Source organism: Lathyrus oleraceus, chromosome 5 (genome assembly GCF_024323335.1).
Source record: "Lathyrus oleraceus cultivar Zhongwan6 chromosome 5, CAAS_Psat_ZW6_1.0, whole genome shotgun sequence".
Taxonomy (NCBI): domain Eukaryota; kingdom Viridiplantae; phylum Streptophyta; class Magnoliopsida; order Fabales; family Fabaceae; genus Lathyrus; species Lathyrus oleraceus.
Genome location: NC_066583.1, coordinates 478,619,605 through 478,646,684, shown reverse-complemented (window position 1 = coordinate 478,646,684; position 27,080 = coordinate 478,619,605).

Below are 27,080 nucleotides of genomic sequence, written 5' to 3'. Positions count from 1 at the left end.
CTTCGTACCATCGGAAAGTGTCCCTAGAGGCACTTGGGTCAAGCCTCAGGAGAAACAAGAAACTCCACAAGGGGTTGCTGCTGCTAGAGGAGGTTTAGCAATTAATTACATACGTGAGTTCAAGTTTGAAAAAAGGACTCATGTCTCTGAAAATTATTTGGGGAAGAATCCCTTGTCGAGGACTCAATGGATACGCTTCCAGAGGCGTAAGCAGGCCGAGAGAGAAGCTGCTAAAGGAATAGCTGGAAGAGGCATGGCTAGTGGTGCGATTGCTGGAAAGAAGGTTGTTGTGAAGGTCGACACAGCGACAAAAGAACGGATCAGAGAGTATGTCCGTCGACCAACTGAGAAATGTTCTGATGAAGTTACTGATGACTTCAATTCAGAATCTAAAGCAAGCCTGGACATCTTGGTCAACGTGATGTCAATTCTACCACAAGAATATAATTGTGTGACTGAAGTGGAGGAGTCGGTAGACGATGCTGACGTTGAAGAAATGGCTTTACACCAGCCAAGATGCTATTTTGTGTTAAACGATGGTTCTGCTAAAAGCCAAGAAGCAGTTTTCGAAAGGCCCACGATGACTATGAAAAATCATTTGAAATCGTTGCTGATTAGGGCCAAAGTGGAAGGCGTAACTATCAACAAAGTCTTGGTCGATTGTGGTGCCACTGTCAACATCATGCCACACCATATTCTGAGGAAGATTGGCAAGTATGATACTGACATCAGATCCAACAATGTGGTCTTGTCTGACTACGGGGGAAAAACGAAAAGCACCATGGGTGTGATTATGGTGAATATCACCGTGGGTTCAATAACTAGACCGGCACTGTTTATGGTGATAGATGCCAAGCCAAGTTACAACTTGTTATTTGGTAGAGAATGGCTCCATGGTGTCGGAGCCGTACCATCTTCAGCACATCAAAGATTGGTGATTTGGAGAGAAGATGGAGTGGTCGAAAATATCGAAGTCGACCAAGGATACTTCTGTAGGAGAATAGCCATCCAAGGCGCAGCGGAATTTAAAAATTTCTCCATTTAGTGATCCTTACGAATGGGCATGATCAGTGATAGAATCGTTACCTCTTGTGGCGATTCAAACCTTTGGTGCAGATCTCTGATAATGATCAAAACCTTTGATACAGATCCACGGGGCGATCACGAACGTTGAACGATGACAACGTCTCTACTCAGTCCACACGAACGGATTCCTTCAATCGCAGTGCTAGCTGTTATGAATGAAGGCTTTGATTGAGAGAGAGATACGAAATTCCAACTCTTCAGTTGTGTTTTCTGTCTCAGTGAGTTACTATGCTTCTACCCAAGGGGTTCTATTTATAGAACCACTTGTGTGGGCTTCAAGCCAAAAAGCCCACTTAAGTGCATTTTGGCCCATATCTCATAATATGCCAAAATCACTTAAGTACTTGGTACCTTACCATATTTCGTATTCTACTTAAGTACACCGTACCTTACGATGTTCCTTAATTATTCTATCTCTCATCAATCCGTCCTTTGTGTGTGACCCTATAGGTTTTCGCGACGTTGACAATTATATTAAATCACACATTTAACATAATAAACAGTGAGCGGTATCTAGCAACACATCACTGCTACCCAAGTCACGAAAATGTCATGTGATCTGACAAAAACCTCCTGTGATAATAATTATGTGTATAATTACCCCTTTGCCCTTATGTCTATATTGAACACAAGGTATAGACCGTGTCACCCTTGTCCAGTTCAATATTGGGCCCATAGACATTTATCCTGTTACGCGGGATTGGCAAATTCCATCTAGGACACTCATGTCCCTCAGCATGCTTCGTGGAGTACCCATCAACTGTCTTTATGGTTATCCAGTTACGGACAACGTTGGATCAGCAACAAAGCACTCGACTCTACATCTAGGATCCATAGTGGTTTCAGGTCGAAGAGTGGTATACACTATTATCACCATGAGAATAACTTATGACACTTTGCATAACTTTCTATATAGTATTCTCATAGCGGGTCAATCCTGTATAAATATTACTCCTAATATTCATACCTATGTTTAAGACTTGATAACTCTTTATCCATGATCCATGAGATGTGATCATCAGTCTACAAACATAATAGTCTTAATGCTTTAATGTTATCCCACTTCACACTAAAGCTCGACTACGGATACTTTAAGAATAGTTTCCTTATGTTTAATGTGTTCTCATGATTAAGTCACACTTAATACATTAAACGGACTATCTATTCCAGGGACTTTATTAATCAACCATAATAAAGAAAATGCCTTTAAATAATTCGATATAAGTACCAAAAGTATTGGCCTCTAGGGCTTACACCAACAACTTCATGGCTGGCGTGAATAATGTCGGCAAGAAGGAATTCGAGAGAAAGTTGGCCAACATTTCTCCTTGTTTTCCAGCTGAGGATGTCTATGCAAATCTGAGTGAAGCTTTTGTTTCTCTAACTCTACATGAGACTCATGGCTTCATTTGGGATATGGAACGTTTGAATGATCCACCCTATACAGGTATCCGACCGACAGGCTGGAGAGATGTCACTGATGATGACTGAGCTAGAAGCTCTAAAAAGGATTTAAAAGCCTATGCGTTAAAGAAAGAGGGTAATGTGGCTATTGAGCCAGAGCCTCCAGATAAGCCAGTTTTGGCTAAAGGAAACATCGACATGCAGCATTTGGACTATATCTATGACGATGAGCCTTTAGGGTTTGAGAAAGACCCAAAGGCACCAGAGAAAATGCGACCAAAAGACCCCTTGGAGGAAGTCGACCTTGGCAAAAATGGCGAAAAAAGGCCAACATACATCAGCGCTAACATCGCCAAAGAACTAAAATCTGAGGTAATATCCTTACTTAAAGAATTTAGAGATTTTTTTGCTTGGGATTATAACGAAATGCCTGGTTTAAGTAGGGATTTGGTCGAACTAAAGCTGCCAATAAAAACTGGAAGAAAGCCTGTAAAGCAGACGCCTAGGCGTTTCGCACCAGAGATCATGGCAAAGATAAAAGCAGAAGTAGAAAGACTCCTAAAAAGCAAGTTTATACAAACTGCAAGGTATGTCGAATGGTTGGCCAATATTGTGCCAGTAATTAAGAAAAATGGGTCTTTGAGAGTATGTATCGACTTTAGAGATCTAAATGTTGCTACCCCCAAAGATGAATATGCCATGCCCGTAGCGGAAATGCTGGTCGATTCGGCCGCTGGTTTTGAATATTTAAGTATGTTAGATGGTTATGCTGGATATAACCAAATTTTTATTGCAGAAGAAGATGTGCCGAAGACGGCGTTTCGATGCCCAGGAGCCTTGGGAACATATGAGTGGGTTGTCATGCCATTCGGCTTGAAAAACGCCGGAGCAACATATCAGAGGGTAATGAACTCAATGTTCCATGATTTTATTGAAGATTTCATGCAAGTATACATTGATGATATTGTGATAAAATCAAATGGCCGACCTACTCACGCCGAACATCTCCGAAAGGCCTTTTTAAGGATGAGGGAATGTGGATTGAAAATGAATCCATTAAAGTGTGATTTTTGTGTGCATGCGGGCGATTTCCTTGGCTTTGTGGTGCATAAAAAGGGTATTAAAGTAAACCAAAGCAAAACAAAAGTCATTATGGACGTCAAGCCTCCGTCGACCAAAAAGGAACTACAATCTTTGTTGGGTAAAATAAATTTTCTTAGAAGATTTATATCAAATTTAAGTGGCAAAACAAAGGCCTTTTCACCACTACTTCGACTGGAGAATGAGGATTTTAAGTGGCAAGAAGAGCACTAAGAGGCTTTCGACAAAATCAAAAAGTATTTGACTAAGCCTCCAGTACTGGCCCCTCATGTTAGGAATAGGCTAATGAGGTTGTATATTGCAGCCTTAGAATAGACTATAAGAAGTATGTTAGTCCAAGAGGATGAAAAATGTGTTGAAAGACCTATGTATTACCTTAGTCGAATACTTAATGATCCTGAAACTAGGTATAGTGATATAGAAAAACTATGCATATGCCTATATTTCTCTTGTATGAAACTAAATAAGTATATTAAGCCTGTTGATATGTACGTATCTTCTCACTTTGATATTATTAAGCACATGTTATCTAAACCAATTTTGCATAGTCGAATTGGTAAATGGGCTTTAGCGTTAACTGAGTACTCTCTGACATACGTGCCCTTGAAAGCAATGAAAGGGCAAGTAGTGGCAGATTTCCTTGTCGACCATTCAATAGTCGAAATGACACAAAATTACGTAGACATAGTGCCATGGAGATTATACTTCGACGGTTCAAGGCATAAGCATGGATCTGGGATAGGAGGAGTCATAATTTCTCCAGATGGAATTCCAGCAGAGTTCAAATACAGAATTGAAGGGGTATGCACAAATAATGAAGCAGAATATGAGTCGTTGATTACAGGGTTTGAACTACTGCTAGAATTGGGGGCAAGGAATGTCGAAATTATGGGAGACTCTGAGTTAGTAATTAAGCAGGTATCAAAAGAATACAGGTGTGTTAAAGAAAATTTAATCATGTATTTTATGGTTACCATCAGATTACTCAAGAGGTTTGAGCAAGTCAACCTCTAGCATATACCACGGAAAGAGAACCAGAGAGAAAATGATTTGGCACAAGAGGCTTCAGGGTACTAAGCGTCGAAAGACCAGGATGAAGAGGTCCAAGTAAGAGAGAAAGTACGAGCGACATTGTTATCACCATCAGATTTGTCGATTATAAAGTTGGGAGCGGTAAATAAATATAATTTTGAAATTTTGACCGTCGATGACGAGGGAGAAAGTGATTGGCGTAAACCGCTAGTCGATTATTTACGTAATCCTATAGGGTCGAAAGGTAAAATATAGGGCCCTTAGCTACGTCTTGGTGAATGATGAACTATTCAAAAAGACAGTTGAAGGAGTTTTACTAAAATGCCTAGGAGAAAGCGAGGCATATGTGGCTGTGTCTAGTGTACATAGTGGAGTGTGTGGGGCGCATCAAGCGGGTTTGAAGATGAAATGGCTCTTGATGTGCTCAGGAGTTTATTGGCCTTCAATGTTGAAAGATTGCATTGAATTTGCTAAAAGCTGTCAGGAATGCCAAGTGCATGGGGGCATACAACATGTACCTGCGAGCGAGTTGCATACAATTGTGAAGCCCTGGCCCTTTCGAGGTTGGGCACTGGATGTTATCGGAGAAATAAAACCAGTCTCGTCGAAACAACAAAGGTATGTTTTGGTCGGTATCGACTATTTCACAAAATGGGTCGAAGCCGTAGCAGTAACAAATGTAGACCAAGAGGTTGTGATAGATTTTGTCCAAAGTCATATCATTTGCAGATTTGGCATCCCAGAAATAATCACAACCGACCAGGGGTCAGTTTTTACTGGTCGAAAAGTGCAAGATTTTGCAAAAGAAATGGGAATCAAATTACTGACTTCTACCCCCTATTATGCACAGGCGAATGGCCAAGTCGAAGTGGCCAATAAGGTGATCATCAGCCTAATAAAGAAACATGTAGGCAAGAAGCAAAGAAATTGGCATAAGACGTTAGATCAAGCTTTGTGGGCATGTCGAACGTCACCAAAAGAAGCAACTGGAACAACCCAATTTCGACTGGTATATGGGCACAATGCAGTGTTACTAGTAGAGATTCAGGTTCAGGAAGTCAGAATCCAACGACAATATGAAATACCTTCTACAGATTGTTGGAGCATGATGACAGATGAACCGGTCGATTTAGATGAGGAGAGAATGTTAGCCTTGGACTAACTACAAAGGCAGAAAGAAAAAGTCGCTAGAGCCTACAATAAAAAGGTGAAAGGAAAAATGTTCGCTGTCGACGATCTAGTTTGGAGAGTGATCTTGCCTATGGATAGAAATGATAGAATTTTGGATAAATGGTCCCCTAATTGGGAGGAACAATTTAAGGTTTTGCAGGTTTTCTCAAATAACGCCTACGAGGTCGAAGAGTTGGCACCAGATAGGCGAATCTTGAGGGTAAATGGAAAATACTTGAAAAAGTATATGCTCTCCTTCAAGAGGTCAAGATTTTGACAGACTAAATGACTGTCGAGTAAACTAGGTCGGAGAAATTTATGTTTGAAACCAGCTACAAAAGGCACAGAAAATAAATATACACAGTGCTGAAATAGAAGATGACATTAAATTGGCAAAAAGCCATTGTTCAAATATTACAAAAAAAAAGCGGTCAAAGTTGGCCAAATTTGGATTGAAAAGATTTAAGCTCAAAGTTGTAATGGAGAGACGTGGGTTCCAAGGTGTCGGCCTGGACTTTAAGTTGTTCAAGCTTCTTCTCAACAGTCGAAAGCTCTTAAGCTACCGCTAAGGCATCACCGGTGGTCGGCTCCACAGTGGCTTGGGCAGGTTTTATAACTTCGTCGATAAAGCACGACTCCTCCTTAGTAATAGATTCCAACTCACTGTCCAAAGTAGCAATTTGACACCGAAGGACATCAATTTGTTGGTGTATCTCAGTGGCCTTTGTTTGTTTGGAGGTCAACTCTTTTTTCTTCTCCTCAATAGTCCCCAGCAGTTTGGTGACCTCGGCGTCGACATTCATCATCAACTCCCACTTTTCCTTCACAAAGGCCTCAGTAGATACAATCTGGCGTTCATTTTCCCTAACGCTGTCGAGATGGCACAGTATGGGAACCAGAAGTTGTTCTAAAGCGGCCGTTGCACGGTTAGCATATTCTGAGAGCTGAAGATCTTTAAGTTGGGCAAGCACGTGCAAGATCTCTGGGCTGACAGCAGGTTCATGCATGAGCATAAAAGAGAGGTCCGGATTCAAGGCGTGAAAGTGAACTTTATCCATTAAAGCCTTGGTCTTCGTCGCCTCAGAACCCATTTTGCCAGAGTGATGAAGCTGCTCAGAGTCAGAAGAAGCATCATGCGATCTCACTAGGTTACGAAGCCTAGCAATTGCTTCTAAGGCAGAAGGCTTTATCACCAGCCCCTGGAAAGATGAAGGAGAAGAAGCTGACAGAGGAGTAGTTTGAGAAGGTGGGATTTTAGTGGTGTCGACATCCACTGGTCCCATTGAATCCTGCAAAGGCAAGAAAGCTGAAGAAAGACTAGATTCAGAACTAGTCAAACTGAAATCCGTGTACGTTGCAGGACTAGTGACGGAGTCAGAGTCACTATCACTAATCTGGATAGGGATGCCAATGAGCTCACCAGTGGTTTCGACAGATTGTAGTGGGTGAGCTGGAGAAGAAGTCGGCGACGAAGGAGTATAGTCGGTGACAGGGTGAGACGGCTTAGCAGAAGCATCAGCCTGTTGTAAGGAAAAAGATGTTTGTAAGAGAAATCCAGTAACCCAAGGGAAAAGACAGTAAAACAAGTGATTACCTGTGTCGACGCAGAGGAAACGGCATTTGGATTTTCTTCCCCCAAGGCAGCAGCAGCGGGGGTGCTAGTCGACTGCGAAGCCCCCACAGCTGGATCAAGGGCTTTGTTAAGAATGGAAGTGTCGACCACAATAGTGTCAGCATCTAAAGCAGGAGCCTCTGGAGTGAGCACTTTATGGTGTCTCTTTTTCTTGGTCTCACCACTCCTAGAGGGAGAATCGTGCTTCTTCCTTTTGTGGTCCTGATGGCCTTTGGATTTGTGGGAGTGCTGAGAAGATGGCTGGGTCGGCTGGGAAGTCGGCTGAAGACATGAAGAGAGATTATAAGCAGATAGTCTAGCCAGAAGATCGGACAAGCCGACAAGAAATACCTCAGATCCTGTGGCGGAGGAGTGTTTGTGTTTTTTGGATTTCTTGGAGTGAGAAGAGACAGTGGGGCCTGTCGAACGTGGTTGACCCTGCACATAAGCCAGGGTTGCTGCCGGAGGTTAGATTGGTAAGCAACTAAGCCAGGGTTGCTGCTGGAGGTTACAACCGACAGAAATCGAGGGACCATAAGACGCCTCCAGATAAGGAGGGTTTCATTTTTATGTTCATCTTCGATTGGAGGAAAAGCCCGGGTGAGCCATTCGGGACCTTCGGTTCGATGACTGAAAGGGGCCTTAGAAGGATGAAAGTCGGCACGGGTCAGCAGGATGTTAAACAAGAGGCGAAACACCTTGAGGTCAGGGAAGGTTTTGTCGATGGGCGTCAGAGGGATCAATCGCTTCCAAATGAGGTGTCGTTCTTCTGGGGGACATGCAACCCTCCTCATCCCATAGGGGGCTATGTCTTTAGAGAAAGTGGCATTGATCCACAATTGTAAGAACCAAGAAGGTCCATGGACCAACACATTTTTCTTCTTTGAATTCTCAGGATCAAAGAGTTTGATCTGACAGAAGACTTCAGACAGATTTCATAAAGAGAAGCTAAAATTAATTGGCACAGGGCGATGTCGCGCTCTTGGTGCAGCTGGGTTGCTAGGAGAGCAAAATGGTTGGCTATCTGCATAGATCTGGAGCAGAAAACAAAGAGAGATAGCCAAAGAGTTAGGAAAGCCACATGTCCTTCGTTGGTCACAGGGCCTGAAGAGGTGGCATAGTGATCAATGAAATTGTTGTACATCGGTTTGCGAGAGTCACCAACGTCAAAACACAGAGAGATTGGTGCTACGGCTTCACAATCGAAGACTTCGCCAGTCGGTTTTAAGCCAGTGATGGCAGCAGTATCCAAGAGTGTCGGGGTAATCATGCCACACTTGGTATGGAAAGAATTGGTCGAACTATCCCAAAATTGGAGGGCAGCCAGTAGCATGCCATAAGATTGGGGAGGGCCACAACGGGCAATCTGTAGAAGGGTGTAGATGCCCGTCCTTTTCCAATGGTCGATTTTCTCTGTTTCCAATCGATCCATCCAGGCACAAAACTTAGGACAGTTCTTGGGAGGAGCAGTCCTAAAATTCCTGTCGACATAACGAAGGGAAAAAGGCTTTTGGGTAGAAACCAAGGGTTCAGAGAGATGACTGGTGGGGAAAAGGGAATCTGTTCTGGTTATCTCAGGGCGGCGATTTTCTGGGAGAGGACCTTAAAACGCTAAAGGTTCGTCAACCAAGGAGAAAGGGATTAATACCTGAGAATGCTAGATTTTTGCCTTTTCTTCTGCAAATGGAGGCTCAGGAACATACTCCTTACCATCAATGGTGAGAGGATGTGTGAGTTTAGCAGCAAAGGGAAATGCTTTACTTTTGCTTGAGCTAGCCATGGAAGAAGTGGAAGTTTTTTGGAGAAAAAGGGTTTTGTTAACAGAATGCAGGAGATTATTGTTTGCTAAAGCAAGAGGGAGAAAAAAGAAAAGAAGAAGAAAGAGCAAGGGTTTTATAGGGGTTAAACCCTGAGAAAAGAAGAAAAGTGAATGTTTGATCTTCTATTTTTGACACGTATACCCATGTTCCCACATCTGCAGACACGTGGAGGAGAGAAGGCAGTTATGACGGTAAGCACGTTTCAGTCATAAAGATGTGAAGTGATGGAGACGTGATTTTGTGCGTCTCGAGGAAAAAAGGAAACGTTCGTCATGATTATATGACGTCAGCAGCGTGGGGCAAACAGGTGTCCCACTAAGTAGAAGTGGAAGTATTAAGGAGCAAGTCAACATCTCAAAGATGCCATCATCTCACAAACGTCGACATTCGAAAATGGCATCTCTGGGGGGCATTTTGCTACCACGAGAAATCTCTAAGGCATGTTGAAGGCATAATTAATGAAAGGGTCTTGTGAATTTAGGGTTTATACCCCATCAAAGGGTGGAGATGTGCCTGAGATAAGCAAGAGTTGAGAAAAACGTAAGTTATCAAGGGATGAAGCAGACAGAAGAAGCATGTTTGGTCGAAAGGCCATTCCGTCGACTGAAATGAAGCTTGGGACTTAAGGAATTTTGGATCGTGCCAAACAAATAGAAGCCAGCATCGCCCTAAACACCTGGGCGGGAGAAATTTGAAATTGGAAAATGACTAGCAGTTACAAGAAGAATAAAGGTGCCAGAATATGGAGCAGTTTGCAGAACGTGATAGAGCAGTTTGCAGATCGTGTGGCACGACGTCTGCTAGTTTCTAGGAGTTTTTTCCTGTAGGCAATTTCTTTAGTTTAGTATAAATAGGATATTCCACGAGGGGCTCGAGGTGTTCACCTTGTACTAAAAATCACTTGTAAGAAACTTCTCATTCCCAGCGCGAGGAAGCAAGAGTTTTTAAGAGTGCTATGTACGTGAATCACCACATTTATTTCAATGCAACTTCCTTACTTTTCAATTGTTCCTGTTGAACATTTTATTTTAATTTCATTTACTTTTGAGTTATCACTTTACGTTGTCATCTACGCTGTCGACACTGATTCTATTACGATAATAGAGTTCACCAAAAGCGTATTCATCGTGTACGTCTTTTGAATGATGTAGTGTTGTCGGTCACGAGTCACCCATAGGCTATAGCGTCGTTTAAACCTTTCGTGTGGAAAAAACCTGCGCTTGTTCAATACTTAGTCAGGAGTTGTTCCTCACAAAGTTGTTTCGTCGAATTGAACAAGCCACACTTGTACTAGCACATGTCTTAGGATCAACTGATCGATCCTGCAAGTAACCCTTACATTTCAAGCTCTAGGGAGGACCAGCGGTTGTTTACCAATTTCCACAATAAACAACGACATGATAAAATTTGCAAGGGGGGTTGTGGCTTGGAAATCTAGGGTACAAAAGTGTGTAGCATTGTCTATTATAGAGACAAAGTTCATTTCCATTATTGAAGCATGAAAAGAGTTGCTTTTGTTGAAAAAATTCTTACAGGAGCTTGATTTTGTTCAAGAAAAATATGTATTATTTCTTGATAGTCAAATTGTTATTCATATTGGTAAGAATCTGATTTTCCATAGTAAGTCCAAACACATTGATACGCGACATCATTGGATACATGATGTTTTGGATTCTAAGTTACTAAAGTTAGTTAAAGTTCATACCGATGATAACGGGTCTTATATGATGACAAATGTGTTACCAAGAAGGAAGTTTGAAACTTGTTGTGATATATGTGGTTTGGCGATTACCTTCACGTAGTTGTGAGGGGGAGATACATTGGGTATTAGGCTCCCTTCTTAAGTAGAGAAAAACCCAAATATGTTACCCAATTTATATCTCTTATATTAAGTTGAGATGTTAATTCTAGAGTTAGAACATATAGATAAAATAAAGGAGAAAATCAACCACCAGAGAGAAAACAAGTGAGAAACCATATTCCCATTTTATCAGAATCGGATTAAGAAGAGGGATTACAAATTCGTTAATCGTCGAATTTGGATAATATTTGTATACAAGGTTTGTGAGTTATAGAGCTACACTTTAATCATTTGGATCATAGAAAAAAATATTAAAATAAAGATATTGTGTTCCCACTACATCAGATTCTTTGTCTTCTCATTCTCAAATTTTAAACTTTTATGTTTGTTGTTTTGGATTATTGTTGGCACTATTTGTGCATTATACTGATACTCTCTTATAACCTTATTTGATTTTAGTGGTGTTAATTATTTGGTTTGGATGACACATTGTTTTATCCTTTTCTTGAGGGATTCTTCACGTTAAAGATTTAATATTCTTTATTCACTTTCAATTACTATATTTACTGCCATATATTTATCATTGCTCGTCAAAGATGTTTTAAGGTTGAGAATTTTATATCCACTGTATGTTCATTGTTATTGTATTTTTGTATTAATTCTCATCACATTGTTATGTAGAATTATTAATAGATCAATAAATCTTTATTGTGAATAATCACTTATTATTGTATATAATTATATATATTATCTATTGAGATTTTAGTTTTTTCTTTTATTTTAATAAAAAAAATATTGCACACAAAAGTTGATAAGAAAATACTAGCTTTGATTCTAATTATAAGAAATTATTTAAATATATATTTTTCATTATTATAAGAGAAAGTTACACCTTTTAAAATGTATTTATTATTTAAATAACTTAATTTTTTCTTTAAAATAATGTTCATTTTATATTAGTATTTGGTATAATGTATCACAAATTTAAATAAAAACTTACTATTTAACAAAAACTTCAAAGAACTTAAAATCATTCAAAGACTTGTTCATTTTCAACCTCTCAACTGTGAAAGGTCTTCAAAATCAGACAAACGGACCCTCATGCTTCTCAAAACCATCCCCCAAGTCGTAGTTTTCCCCTGATTTTGAGAAACAACAAAAGTGGAAGCACATCCAATATTCGTCAAAAATGTCATACACTTCTTTTCCACCTGCTATCGACCTCTGATAAAATCGTTAAAAATATCGTATCCTTGAAATATAATTATAACCCTCTGTTTCAGATACTAAACGCTTCAAACCCCGTCCCAAAATGATTTAAGAGTTGAAAATTTTAATCAAAATTGTGCAAGAAGGCATTACCAAAAAGTTGTTATTTTTCTGACATTTCTAGCACGGTTTTCATCTTCTCAAACCCCAAAAACGTCCATGAAATCATTTATTAGTTGAAAGTTATGATCAAAATCATGCACAAAGGTGTTACCAAAAAGTTGTTATTTTTCTGAAATTTTTAGGATAATTTTATCTTCTCCAACCCCAAAACACCCAGGAAATCATCACCAAAAATACTTTATCCTTAAAACAAAGTTATAGCCTTCCTTTTCAGTTACCCAACGCTTCAAACCCGTCCCAAAATGATTTACGAGTTGAAAGTTATTATCAAAATCGTGCACGAAGGCGTTACCAAAAAGTTGTTTTTTTCTGAAATTTTCAGAACGATTTTCATATTCTCCAACCCCAAAAACGTCCATAAAATCATCAACAAAAATATTTCACGGTTTTAAACTCAATCATAAACATACAAATATCAATCTCTACTTATATTCATATAATCACACCAATAAGTTCAAAATTTCATACCCTACCATCATCATAATCATCATCTCAAACCCTTAACATACAACAAATATAAAATTCAACAACAATTCAAAATTTATCATCAACAAATATTGATTTCTATAGCTATAAACAATTAATTCCTCAGAATCATGGTCACAAATAAACAAAAATCATAACATGACATAAGATCAACCTAAGAGTGTAAGGACCCCTCACTACCCTCTAATGATTATACACCCTTATATGAATAGTTTCTCCCTTTGTCTTAGAATTTTAAGCTTCAAGCTCTTCTACAATGGTGGTCTTCTTCTTCTTCATATCTTTGTCACTTCCCCTAGCTCTCCCTTTTCCAAATTTATTTTTAAATCTTATTATTATTACTATAATATTAAATCAAACAAAAACATTAAATACTATATATATATATATATATATATATATATATATATATATATATATATATATATATATATATATATATATATATATATATATATATATATATATCTTTTCCAATTCTTTCACGTATGTTCTCTAATTTTTTGTTCTCTCCTCACCTTCTTATTAGTAGACCAACTAAATTCCTTTTTTCCAAATTTATTTTTAAATCTTATTATTATTACTATAATATTAAATCAAACAAAAACATTAAATAATATATATATATATATATATATATATATATATATATATATATCTATATATATATATATATATATATATATATATATATATATATATATATATATATATATCATCAGCTCAACTATCCAATAAAATAATAATAAAAGCAATATTATCTCTATATTATTTTTTTTATTTAAAATAAATATTAATTTATTTATTATTACTACTAAATTAATTTAATTAAATCTAATAGTAATACTATTAATCTCATTGTGTCCAACACCACCTACTTCTCGTTAATTACTACCACACCCCTCACTTAAAATTCTAATATACTAGGGACACTACCCCATACCTAAGGCTCCCCTACTACCTCCACCATTCAAAACACATACAATACAATTAAATTATTCTATAGAATTAGATAATTTAAATAGGGTGTTACAACTTTCCCCCATTGAGAATATTTTTGTCCTCGAAAATTTACATGATAAAAACAACTCCGGATATACTTCTCGCATTCGACACTCCATCTCCTAAGTCATATTTCCTCCAACAGCTCTTTCCCATACAACTTTCACTAGGGAAATCTTCTTTCCCCTTAACCTCTTCAACTTTTGGTCCTCAATCCTCACAGGAAATGCTTGTACCGTAAGGTTATCCCTCAATTGCACACCATCCATCTGAATCACATGAGGCGGATCAGGAATATACTTCCGAAGTTGCATCATATGGAACACGTCATGCAAATTCGAAAGATCAGGTGGCAAGGCCATTCTATAAGCCACGATTCCAATTCTCTGAAAAATATGATACAAACCGATAAACTTAAGAGTAAGCTTCTTTTATTTCAGTGCACACCCAAATTAGTCAAATGGTTGACTATCCCAAGTACCTTCTTGTTCGAGTACACAGGCCCTCAACAAGTCCTCCAATGGCTAAATAATTCTTTTTGTCTAACTATCAGTCTACGAATGATAAGAAAAACTCAACCTAAGCTTAGTACCCAAGGCTTCCTACAAACTTCCCTAAAATATGGATGTAAACCGTGGGTCTCTATCGGAAACTATATTCAACGGGACACCATGTAACTTCATGATTACCCTGATATAAATCTCAGCCAACTTATGTAGTGGGAAACTGATATGAATCAGAATAAAATAGGTCGATTTCGTCAATCTATCAATAATCACCCATATCGCATCAAACCCTCTTGGAGTATTCATTAATCCGGTCATGAAGTCCATCGAAATGCTATCCCATTTCCACTCTGAAATATCCAATGGCTGCATCAAATCCGAAGGTTTTTGGTGCTTTACCTTTAACTTCTGGCAAGTCAAATGATAACGTGAAACTATATCATCTATTTTACTCGATTCACATGCATTTTAGTATGAGTTTATGTATGTTTTATTGTATCATGTCGGTGTTGGTGCTCTGTTTCAAGTATTTATTGATGCAAAACTCATGTGTGAGAAAGAAGTAAAGAAAAGAGAAGAAATGAAGAAAAAGAGAAGAAAAGAAGAAAATGTTGAAAAAGCAAGTTCTGGGCTTATGGCGTTCGCCATGTGCTTGTGGCGTTCGCCACGCCCCTTGCCACGTCACATCATAGTTTAAGTACCATGGCGTTCGCCATGGCCCTGTGGCATTCGCCACAGACATGCAATGCTGTTTTTCAACAACTGCACAGAACATGGTCAAGAATTCTCCCTATTTCCTCTCCACCACTTCCACACGAATTTAGGGAAGTTTAGCCCTACTTCACCAATATAAAAAGGCTGAATCAGAAGAAAAATGGATCCAAGTTTATATCGTGTAATTTTGATTCTTAGTTTTAAGCAGAGAACAAGAGGAGGATTAATCGGGTCTCCTAGTCAATTATTTGCAAGTCATGGTGATACAAAGGCTTGCTTTTTGAGCCTTTTTGGTCTGTTTGTAACTCTAAAGACTTACCTAATTATGGCCTTTTTGGTATTTTTGGTGGAGAGATCTTAGGGTTGTTATGGGTAATTATGGGAAGACATTAATTGGTTCGATAACAATGTCTCTTGTAAGCTTAAAGATGATTTGCAAATTGAATTTTGGCTTCAAAAATGGCTTGGGCCACAACGGTTTCAAAACCTTTTTCCTTGTCTGTTTGAAATAGTAAACAGAAGTAGAACTAAAGTTGGCTCGCTAGGATTATGTGAAGGAGACAATTGAAGTTGGAACCTGGATATAAGTCTGGATTCAGTTACAGCAGAGGCTACTCTCAAATTAGAAGCTTTGGTCACCATTCTTTTAGTTTGGATCATTTTCTTGAGTTTCTAGATAGTTCCATTTGGTGGTGCAATCTCAATGTTTTTGTTTGTTAAAGTTGCATATTCCAAGCTCCTCAACATTGTTTCATCAGGTTCTGTTCAAAATTTTAATCCTTTCTAAAACTCCTTACCGAGTATTTGAAAGTCATTTGTTCATAGTAGCACTTAATTCTTTGCTTGAAGATTGCTCATCAATCGTCTTTCAACTAGAGTTGAACTTAGTAAGAAAGAAAGGTTTTATTAATGGCCCTCACAATACTATGCGCCCTTGTGTTTTGGACATGAAGAAACTGACATTCATTTATTTTTCCATTGCATTGTTTCGTCTTGGGTTTGGCGTGGTTCTTTTTGTCTTGGATGGAATTACCCGAGTTTCCTCCTCTGGATTCGAGTTTAGATAGCTTTGTCTATTTCAAAACTCTTTGGAAAGGTAAGATCAAGAAGAAATTTTGGCGATTGTTATGGTTTTCTCTGTGAATAGGTTTTTAAAATAACCATGTTTTTAAAAAAATTCAAAATAAACATATTTTCAAAAAAAAAACCAAAATAGCCATGTTTCAAACAAAAACGTTCGCACACAAGAGGAGTAACTAGAGGGTATGGCGCATGCATTCGTTTTTTTGAATATAGGCGTTATGCATGATGACGCATGTTTATAGTGATAACCGAAAAACGTAGGTAAAACTCAATTTATCGTAGATATGTCCCTAAATACTTATTCCTGTGGCACTTTATCGTAGGTACAACAAATTATATGTCACAAAATAGTGTCGTAGGTATAAGTATTTCAAGCTATACCTACGTTAATCAGACTTTTACCTACGCATTTTGATTGTCATTATAAGCATACAATAGTGAATGCATACACCAAACTCTTACCTATGCTTTTTGACTGTCACTATAAGCATGCACCATCATGCATGATGCAGATGTACAAAAATGAATGCATGCGCCATACCCTCTTACTACTCCTCTTGTGTATAATTTTTTTTCTTTGAAACATGATTACTTTGCTACTTTTTAAAAATATTGTTATTTTGGAATTTAAAAAAAAATGATTATTTCAAAAAAAATATTTTTGTGTAGCTTGATGTATTTGATTAATTAGAAATGCTATCATTTTTAAAGGGGATCATTTGGTTGAGAAATAAAGCTCTGTTATAACACTACTACAAATAATCCAATTCACGTTGGACATGGAGGGGATATAACCTTGGTTAGACAGACGAGGTAACGAACGGTGACATGAAAACCTGTCACTTTATCCCTCAGATTTTTGAATAATCGATAGGAAAAGTGGCACGGGCCATGGGTTCTATTCCTAGCGACTACATTTTTAGGATTTTCAAAACTGCGTTACTTTTTACCTCGGTTTTTAACAATAAACGAGAGGTAAAGGTCTGTTTACAAAATTTTATTTTTAATTTTTTTTTCATTTTAATCTGCAAAATATTAAATTTGTTGACAAATTCTAAATATTCTTCATCATCAACAACACCAATAACAATAACAACAACAAAAACAAAATCGATAGAATCCTTAAACATTAAATCTCAACAACAACAACAACAACCATGACAACAACAACAAAATCCATGAAATATTTAAATGTTAAATCTCAACAACAACAGAAAATAAAAATAATCAATAGAATCGTTAGATACTAAATTTCAAAAACAACAACAACAACAATATTAAATATTTTATTTGATACAACTACAACTGACATTAATAAGTTACTTTCATGTTTTTCTAACTAAAACTAAACATTTTTAACAAGAATCAATAGAAAACAAAATTACGTTAAGAAACTAACCATGAAATATTTTCATGCTCATGCTTTCATTATCATTGTTTTTAATATGTTAAGTTTAAATTCCCTCACTATGCATCCAAAATGGATAGTTGTGACATTCACGTTTTGATTTGTTAGTGAGAGTTTCACGCAAATTATTAATGTTTCATGTGGATTGATGATTTAGCAATGTCGTGACCATTGTTACTTTATAAATGAACGACAAAGATTCCCAACTTAACTTTTTCATCAAATTAGTCATAGATAAAAAAAATATGCATTTTTACCTCCTCGGTTTTCATCAAAATCGAGGTAATAAATCATAAAAAAAATTATAAGAAAATAAAATATGATAAAATGTAGTTGTTGAGATTCGAAGATGTGTTCTTTAAATACTTAGTCGTCGATTTTCAGCAAAACCAATGTAATAAATCATTAAAAAAATTAAACTTTTCTTATAAAAATTAAAAGGTGATAAATTTTATCCTCATATTTAAGCAAAATCGAGATAATCTATCATAAATTGTTTTTAAAAAAATAAAATATACTAAAATAAAGTCACAGTTGAGATTCGAATGTGCACCCTTAAATACTTTATCCCTCAGTTTTCAGATAAACCGAGGAAATATATAGTATTTTTTTTAAAAATGAATCAAAATATGATGTGTCTATGATTAAACTTCAGTTTTTATTGATTAAAGTAAAAATTTCATCATTAAATATATTATTTGTTTCATCATTAAATATATTATTTGTAGGAGTGTAAGATTAGTTTAGTGTAAATGGTAGAAATCCATTAGATATTTGTTTGTTTCATATATTAGTTATCCAACTCGATTAAGTATATCTAATTTGTTCATTCGAGCTATGTCTCTTTTTAATGATTTTCTTCTTTTCTTTTGTATTGGACTGAACATCCCTATCTTAGTACTCTTTTCAATATTCTTCTTTTATTTATAAAAGAAAAACTTTCAAATAAATAACAATAATTAATAGTTCTTTTTTCAATAGACTTCTTTTGTTTATAAAAGAAAAACAAAACTTTCAAAAAAATAAGTAAAAATAATTAATAATGAATAATTTTGATGGTTTTGATATTATCTTTTTATAATTAGAACCAAACCAAAGGAGAATAACACTATCAAAACATTAATAATAAATGGAGAAACATAATAAAACCCTTGTTTATTTATCTTAACACCTACAATAAATAATTAAATATAAAATAGATCATCACTACACGCTAACAGAGCAAGAAAATAAGTGAAATCATCATCTTTTTAGTTCTTGAAGATGGCGAGCATTGACAGGACAATCGAAGCTCCGATCATAGCAACTGAGTTTGTAACAGCTCCGGCAGCTCCGGCATCAGGGCCTGCTGCTGCTGGAGCCAACGAGGGACTGAGGTCTTGTGCCGAGGCTACGGCGGCGAATACGATGATGAAAAAGAAGGTGAAAAACTTCATTGTAGTAGCTGATGATGCCATTGCTAAACTATAGAATAAAGAAAGTTGAAGATTGTGAATCTGAATAGAAGTTGTGTATGTTGAATTGGTGATGATGTTTGAGAATTGAGAGGCTGTGTGGGAGTATTTATGGAAGAATTATATTTGGAGAAGTATGTGGGACCCACATAAACGTGGAAAGCTGGAGATTGATGCTTTTACCGACATTGCATCGTATGAATGAATTGTGCCGTTAGATGTTTCTCTACGTTTGTGCCTTGTGTTTCATGTGCTGTTATGTTTCGTTCAACAACCAATTATAATGATAGGCTGTGTTTGCTTCTTTTTTTTTTAACAGTAGTGATGTTTTTTATTTTTTATTTTTTATTATAACCTTAGTATTATTTAAAATATAAGATTTATTTAAGGAACATATCCTTTCGTCTTTTTTTTAATAGAAAGGGCATAACCTTAAAATACATTAAAGACTTGAAAAAATAAATAAAGAGATTGATTAAATTTTCCTCAGAATGATGCATAGAAGCCAAAGGACTTTAAAGTGATAAATTTAGAGATTGATCCCGAGAAGGGAAGCTTGATAACATTTGTAGAGATAGAGATATTAGAGTTGATCAAGTTAATTAGAGTGTTCCAATAAACTTTCATGTAGAGTCTGATTTAGTTTCTATAAAATTAGATGATAAGATTGTTTAAAAACTATATAAACTGAACCGAATCATTGTTATATAACTAGGCTTTTTTTTTTAATTAATGAATTAAAATGTAATTTATAAAACAATTCAATAATTGAATCACGGTTAACCGAATCAAAACCAAGGGAACCGAACTACAATTGATAATCATTAATTTGGTATGATATTAGTGTCACTCCTTTGATATTATTGTCTGTGTAATGCATATATGTCATGGAAACAGATTGTCTCCGTGGAGAAAAATTGGACAAAATAAAATGGTATCATCTCAACTGTTCATTTATTTTAATGATAGATCAAAGACTATAATTAAAACACTTAAATAAAAATTAAGGTGAACAAATCCCAATCAATTATTGATTTTAACGATATATCAACGGATAAACACTTTCCTTTTTAGATTTGTCCCATTTTTTCTCAGACAGAATTCTAAATCTCTTTATTTTTCTCACAAACCCATACATAACTCCATTACACAAATCTACAAACCTCACAAAATGGCGGTCAACGTTAACCTTTGATTTGCAATTCGTGACGATGTTTGTTGTTGAATTGTAATTCCTTGTGTCGAAGGAGGTTGTTCGACAGAAACAAGAAAGTGTCGAATCACCTAGTGTCTTGAGTTGTCATAGTGTGTCGAAGTGTCGAAGCATGTTATTTCACACAAAATTTCGACTTAAGCTTATTTTTAATAGTGTTAACTATTTTGGACTTTTATAGTTTTGGGTTTTGGCTTGGGGAGCAAGCTAACCTAAATCTATAAATAGAGGGAGTAACCCCTATTCTTGTAATGAAGCGAATAGAGCATTCATAACATTGTATTCACATAATTTTACAATTTTAAAGTGAATAAGAAGTTTTTTCACAGGTTGTGGGCAGAGAGAAACTCTACAGAATATTCTTCTTCTCCTTCATCGTTCTTTATTTTCTTTCTCCATTGTTCTTCTCTTTTTCATTGTTATTGTGTGAGTGATAACAATCTTGTTCACCAAGATTGATTGAAATTCTCCATAGATTATGGTGGATTTCAAACATCTGGTATCAAGAGCTCCAGTTTAAACGATTTGTGGGAAGAAAATCACGATGACAATGAATCATCCAAACAGACATTTTCCAGCAAATCTTCTTATTCTCAAGAACAACTATTATGAGAATTGGTGCAAGCAGATAAACATTGTGTTCTATTATCAAAATCTTTGGGATCTTGTGAAGGAAGGAGTAACAACATTTGCAGAAAATGCGACAAATCAAGAAAGGGCTACACATAAAGAATTGAAGAAGAAAGATTATAAAGCTCTCTTTATAATCCATCAATATGTTGATGCATATAACTTTGAAAAGGTTAATGATGTAGAGTCAGCGAAAGAAGCATGAGAAATTCTGGAGAAGTCGTTTGGAGGCACGAAGAAGATAAAAGAGGCGAGCTCAAAAATTCACAAAAGAACATATAAATTTCTTCAGATGGAAGATAATGAAAGCATCACGGATTTCTTCACTAAGGTTACGAACCGGGTGAATCAAATCAAGGTATGTGGAGAAGTGTTGACATCAAGATCTGTTGTTGGAAAGATCTTGAGGTTGTTGGCTCCAAAGTTTGACCACATGGTAATAGCCATAGAAGAGTCAAAAGATTTGTCAAAACTGACAAAGTAAGAGCTTCAAGGGACGCTTGAATCTCAACAACAAAGAATGGCTGAAAGAGTTACCGGAAAGTCGAAGAGTGATATGGCTTTGCAGGCTCAATAAGCAAAAGAAAGAAAAGGCAAAGGAAGTTGGAATGGCAAGAAAGGCAGAGGAGGCTACAACAACTCGATTGGTCGAAATCAGCAAGAAGGAAATTGGTTGAATCAGAGAAAACCCTTAAACAAGGCAACCAAAGAGGTGGTGCTTTAGGTAGAGGAAGAGGTGGTGGTCAAAATCCAGATAAGAATCACATTCAGTGTTACAATTGTCAGAAGTATGGTCACTATTTTAGTGATTGTCCAGAAAATTAGAAGAATCAAGAAACTTATGCAAAGCTAGAGAAACATGATGAAGAAGAGACGTTGTTGATGGTTACAACAAGAGATGAAAAAAGATTCAAGGACCAGTGGTACTTGGACTCAGGATGCTCATCACACATGTCTGGAAGGAAAGATTGGTTTGTCAACATAAATCCCTCAATGAAGAACATGGTGAAATTTGCAAATGACAACACTCTAGCAATTGAAGGTGTTAGTGATGTTCTGATTATGAGGAATGATGGCAAGAGGTCAATAATTTCAAATGTGTTGTACATACCAGGCATGAAGAGCAATTTGCTCAGCATCGGGCAGTTAGTCGAAAAGAACTACAAGGTGTCGATCAAAGACAAGATGATGAGAGTTCTCGACTCAAATGGAAGGTTGATCTTAAAGTCTCCAATGTCTCAAAATAGAACCTTCAAGATTCAACTTAATGTGATGAAGCATAAGTGCCTTGCAACAGCAGTAAACAAAGATGAATGGATATGGAATTATAGACTTGGTCATCTCAATTTCAAAGACATCAGAGATTTGAAGAGAAGAAATATGGTTTAGGATTACCAAAAATCGACATTCCAAATGACGTGTGTGAAGAATGTGTGCAGGCGAAGCAGCATAAGAACAACTTCAGTAAGGATGTAGAAAGCAGATCGAAGGCAATTCTTGAAATCATATACTCTGATGTATATGGTCCTATCCAGGTGGGTCCGATTGGAGGTAACAAATACTTTTTTACATTAATAAGGCAAGTTACCAATTTAGGAATAACATCTTTAACAAAACCATTATGAGAGCAATCATTGTTATGATTAAAGAGGTTTTTAAAATAGTTTGTATATGGGAGACAATGAGATGTAGCTTAGTTAATATATCTTGACTAGTTCTTAGAGTGGAGATAAGCTTAGTGTCATGCCTAACTCTAGAAAGCTGGTGAAAATATCTAGTGTTTCTATCACCCTTTAAGTGTCATCTAAGGTTTTTAAAATAGATTTCAAACATTGATAAATGAGACCTTTAAATTTATATATTTAATAAATGTTTCATAAATAATCAACCAAAACCAATAGATATGTTCGCAACAATGGTTGCAAGCTTTGCAGACATTTATTGTGTGCATTCCTTTCAAGTTTATAATATTTTTTCGTTTTAAAAATAATTTCTCATGTACATAATTTTTAAAAAACGTCAACATCTATAGTTTTTTTCAAAAAAAAAATAAAAAAAATTCTAAAATTCTTTTAAAAAAAGTTTAAAATAATTGACACAAAGTGAAATAAATAATATAAGTTAAATTTTTTTAAAAAGTTGGTTTAATTTTTAATTAAATATTATTTAAAAAATATTATAAACTAATTTCTCCTTAGGCCTCAAAATGTATTAGGCCGATCCTACATCTAACTTTGGTTTTTTTCTAACCAAAAGATTTCTTGCATGTTTAAGGCTTTGTCAAGACAAATGCGAGCTTGCTTTTCCTGTTCAAAGTCAAGACAAAATTGAAGTGGTCATATTGATTTCTTGTTAGGGTGGAGCAAGAAATGGAATATCGAAAACTGATCCATGTTTGGTTGCAAATGGTTTTGTCTATCCTCTTTTTAGCATGTGAAAGATTTCTTCTTATGTTGGACCAAATGTAAAGGGCTCCTTAACACTATAATATATTATTTCAATTTGTAGTGAATAAAGAAGTATTGTTTTTAATTATAATTATAATTCAACATACACTCTATTATCAATTTAATGTTAGAAAAAGCAACCACAAGATTGGTAAAACAATGGTGGAGTAATTTTGGATGTGGAGAGAAAGATGAGATAGATAGATAGATAAAGAGAGATATAAAGTTGATGGTGTGATGTTATAACTTGCATTAACCAATGTGAGAGTGCATCCTAAACACTTATATAGAGGTTACAAATCAATTGCAATACATTTTGACCAAGTACAATAGTAGAAAATACAAAAAACTCGGGCTCGTAACCGGTTACACAAAAACGTGTAATCGGTTACACTTGACATTGAAAAACTAAGAAATTAATTTAGCTTTAGTGGTAATCGGTTAAATCATTTTTGGTAACCGATTACACCCATGAAAAACACATTTTTCTGCTATTGGAAAGCATCTCAGGCGTGGCTATAACTGGTTACACCCAGTGGTAACCTATTACAGAACTTGGATTACTTCATCAAACTTCAACACACCACCTTAATTCAAGTGCTTCAAGTCTACCATATTCATGCTCATCTTAAACCTCTTGAATATATCATTTGTAAATCAGCAACTTGATCCTCACTCCTGCAATATCCCAATTGTAACATACCTGTGTTAACAAGTTCCCTCAAATGATGAAACCTCATCTAAATTTGCTTGCTCCTCTCATGTGAAATTGGATTCTTAGCAAGATTAATCGCATAAACATTGTCAACTAAGAGTATGACAGCCTCACTCTCACTCATTCCCAGCTTCTCCAATAGATTTATAAGTCATACGACTTGGCACACACATAACAAAGCAAAAATGTACTCGGCCTTACAAGATGAGAATAAAAATACCGGTTCCTTCTTCTAACACCAATATTGGTGTCACACCGAACATAAATATGTATCCAACTATAGACTTTTGTAGCACCTCAAATTTGCACCCTACCTTTTGTACATTCATTTTCATATTAGGTCATTAACATAACATGGTCCATTGCATAGCCATTTGCCCAGGTGCAAGCCATTCAGAAAAATTAGGTCAAACTGGTCAGGAGAATCAGTCAAACAAGCAAGCATGTGCTATTTTCATTGAGACAAAGCCCTATGGTTGATTTATCAAATTCATATGGTCTAAGGATCATTTTGAAGTGGTTTGGCCCAAGATTGGATGATCAAAGCTCAACAGTCAAGCTGAATTTCAGCTGAAACCATAGAAAGTCAACTGTGGTCAACTGTGCCTGATTTTATGGATTGGAAGGTGTGAGATGGTTTGAAAGGCCTCATTCATGTCCATATAAGTCTCATTTGACATATCAAAGACCAAGGTTGAAGATTTGGAGGTCAGACAAGAAGTTTCCTAAAATGGCAGGTGACCTGTAATTTCAGCTGCCCAAAATGGAAAGTTTTTTCTCCTCAAAATTACTTCATCATGCAAGCTTCAAATGGAATTTTGTCCAACATGAAAGTTGAAGATCTTGATCTCACCATTCCAAAAAGTCCAAGAACTTGAAATTCCCATGTGTGGTTAGCAAGATATGGTCCAATCATTTTCAGAAAATGCCCAAAATCAAAGTGCCATAACTCTCACATGGAGTGGCCAAATTGGATGGTTTTTCTTTGAGAAAATCACATTTGATGTGTACTTTCATAATCCATCATCACATTTTGCCAAAAGCATTCACACAAAAAGGTCAATTTTCAAGTGCACTAATTAAAATCCAAGGGCAAAATGGTCCAATTTGAGAAATATTTGGAATTTTGAAATGAGGCTTTTTGTAACACTTTCTAAATATCATTTGTGACTTGTTTGAACCAAATTTGGACAGAAAATGAGCTGCATAAGGAAGGGCATTTTGGCCACACACTTGAAAAATACGCATTACACTAATTCTCCAATTTTGCTAATCTTAATTAATTTGTGATTAAGCATTGGTATAAATAGATAATTGTAACTGTAATAATGAACCACTAATCATTTTTCAAGATCCAAACAGAAAATCACAAAGAACTCTCTCAATTCTCTCACTTTTTCTCCAATTTCCACATACACTTTTTCATCAATTCTTCAATAATTCACTATTATTTCTGCGAATTCTTGGTTGAATCTTCATTTGCAGGTGATCTTAGAGTTCTGTTTGTAGCAAATTGAAGCAAAAACCATCCAAAACTCCAGCTGTGCAAAGCTTCTTCTTCAATGGCGGTTGGCAAGATCGATTGATTCGTGCGTTCTTGAGCTGAAAGATCATCACCATACACCTTCCTAAGTAACATACTTCATCTGTTTTCATCATTTGGAGTCAAATTCACGCGGATTTCACAGCTGGTTCATCAAGAGGTGAGATTTCAACATCTTCGATTCTTGCAATTTCTATATGGATCTTGTAGATCTTAGCATGTAGATTAATTTGATGTTTGAATCGCGCGATTCCGTTAAGTATTGAGCTAGATATGTTGATCCGAATATTTGCGTGCGAAACTTCTTTCGATCGATTCTTTGCGTGCGTTAATCTTTGGACAAAAGCGTTGCCGTAATCGTAACCTACGCTGAGAGACGGAGAGAACGGTATGCGGTTTGTTTGATTTGGTGAAGAAATCGCTGTGACGGAAGCTGGAAGTGATTGAGCTTGAAGAACCGCGATGAACATGAAGCCTTTTGGAAAATCCCGCGGTAGATCTGTTTCACTGTCATGGCACTTTCAAAAACTTGTTTCCCACCTGATTTGACCAATGAGAGGCCGCCATGTAATAAATGAACACAGTACCATTTCAAAGCCTGGCGTGGAATATCACGTTACTGCTCTTGCTGTTATTTGATCCATATCAACATTAATTCAATTAATCATTAATTAATTCGTATAACATAAATGATTATCACAATAAATATTACAAACTTAAAAAATTCATATAAAATTCAATATTAGTCCAAATTAGGTGGGATTTTTTTTGTTAGTTTCCAAATTTTGTCTACTTTATTTTAGGCATAGTGGTGTAAGTTGTGCCTGATAGAATTTTGGATTTGTATATTAATCTTGATCATGTGTGACATAATTGTATGTTTTGCCATTTTAATCACCAAATACTCATACATTATCCAAAATTAATGAAATTTCATATGGTGATTCTTGACACATTTCTGGAGATTTTGGTATATCATTTGTGATTTTTGGATCTCTGGAGTTGTAGATATGTTTTTTTCTTTTTGAGTGTGACAATATGTGTCACATTATGATATGCTGAGTTCATGAATTAATTTTCCATGCTTCCCTTAGGCCAATGGCTCTGATTTTTTGCATGAGATACAATATGTATGTTAACTTTCAACATGATTTTTTGTGGATTTAATTGGTCCATTTTCTAATTGATTTGGATTTTTGATTGCTGTTTAGCATCTTTGGGTTATTTCTTGTGTAACAAACTTTTCATGTGTTGTTGAATGCTCATACTATATCATATGAATGTGAAATTTGATGGAGTGATTCATAACATGTTTAGGTGTAGTTTGGCTTTGGTCCCATCAATTTCTTAATTGTTTTCACTGTTTGGCATGTGATTGAAGTTAATGCTCATTTTGTTACCTTGAATTGGCTTGTATAATTGTGTCTGGATTTCTTGATTTTCATTGACCTACTTTATTTT